At 44.5% G+C, this 984-nt stretch overlaps 1 pseudogene; it reads right to left on the reverse strand.

The window, feature by feature from the left end:
* LOC101660441 overlaps positions 1–691 on the reverse strand; it is a 1,328-nt pseudogene extending 637 nt beyond the window's left edge.
* Between the last annotated feature and the right edge of the window lie 293 nt (positions 692–984).

Below are 984 nucleotides of genomic sequence, written 5' to 3' on the forward strand. Positions count from 1 at the left end.
TCTTCTTCTTCGACGTGCCTGGCCTTCTTGCCGGCATCACTCTTGGAGTCGGAGCTGTCCGAGTCAGATGACTTCCTGTCTTGGTGGGTTTTTTTTCTTCTTCTTCTTTTCCTTTTTTCTTTTTCTAGAAGAATTCTTCTCGGGGTCGGGTTTCTCCAACTCTGCTGACTTTGCCTCTTCTTCTCCTCTTCCTCATCGGGTATCAGAGAGCGCTTGGTCCCACCTGGCTGGATGAAACAGTCCTTTGCAAAGTGGCCTCTACAGCCACACTTCTTGCAGGCAGTGTTCAGGACAGCCTCAAGGGTGATCTTTTGCCCGGTGTAATTCTGGAAGGACCGTCGGCGTCTCTCTTCTTGCTCAATAATAACATTGTTGGGACCCAGGTCTTTCCCGGTCCCTTGGTTGGCAACTTTCATGGAGAGAGAGACTTGTATCCTATCATTTTTCATCTCTCGGCCAATAAGCTTCACCCACACTTTGTGTCCACCATCTGCTATCTCTGAGGGCTTATCTACCCGACAAGATGACATGTGAGTTCGATGGACAAGAGTTTGTGTCCAACAGCCTGGGATTTTGATAAAGGCTCCATAGTGGGTCACCATAGCAACCTCCCCTTGGAAATTCGTGTAGAGAGCAGGCAAGTTCTCCATGGTCTCGGGTCTTCCTGAATTCATTCTCACTGCTCTACGGCTCCTCCCTGTCTCTTTTGCTAAACTATCGCAAGTGTCCCAGGGTTTGCTCCAGATCACCCCTCAGGCTTTCTTCTTTTTCCTTTGTTCTTTTAAAAATTGTTCCTACTTGCCTTCAATCTCACTAATTGGTCCTCCATCAATTCACTCTTACTCCTTTGTTCATTCAATGCTTTATCTATTTCCGAACTTTTAGTATTAATCTTTTGGATATCTATTTTTATATGTGGTTTCTAATTTTTCATTTATTTTATCAACTTGCTCTTTTAAAAAAAAAGGATTCTTCTGGATTTTG

Source organism: Echinops telfairi, unplaced genomic scaffold (genome assembly GCF_000313985.2).
Source record: "Echinops telfairi isolate 266 unplaced genomic scaffold, ASM31398v2 ScPeMD7_70;HRSCAF=299, whole genome shotgun sequence".
In the NCBI taxonomy this organism is placed as follows: domain Eukaryota; kingdom Metazoa; phylum Chordata; class Mammalia; order Afrosoricida; family Tenrecidae; genus Echinops; species Echinops telfairi.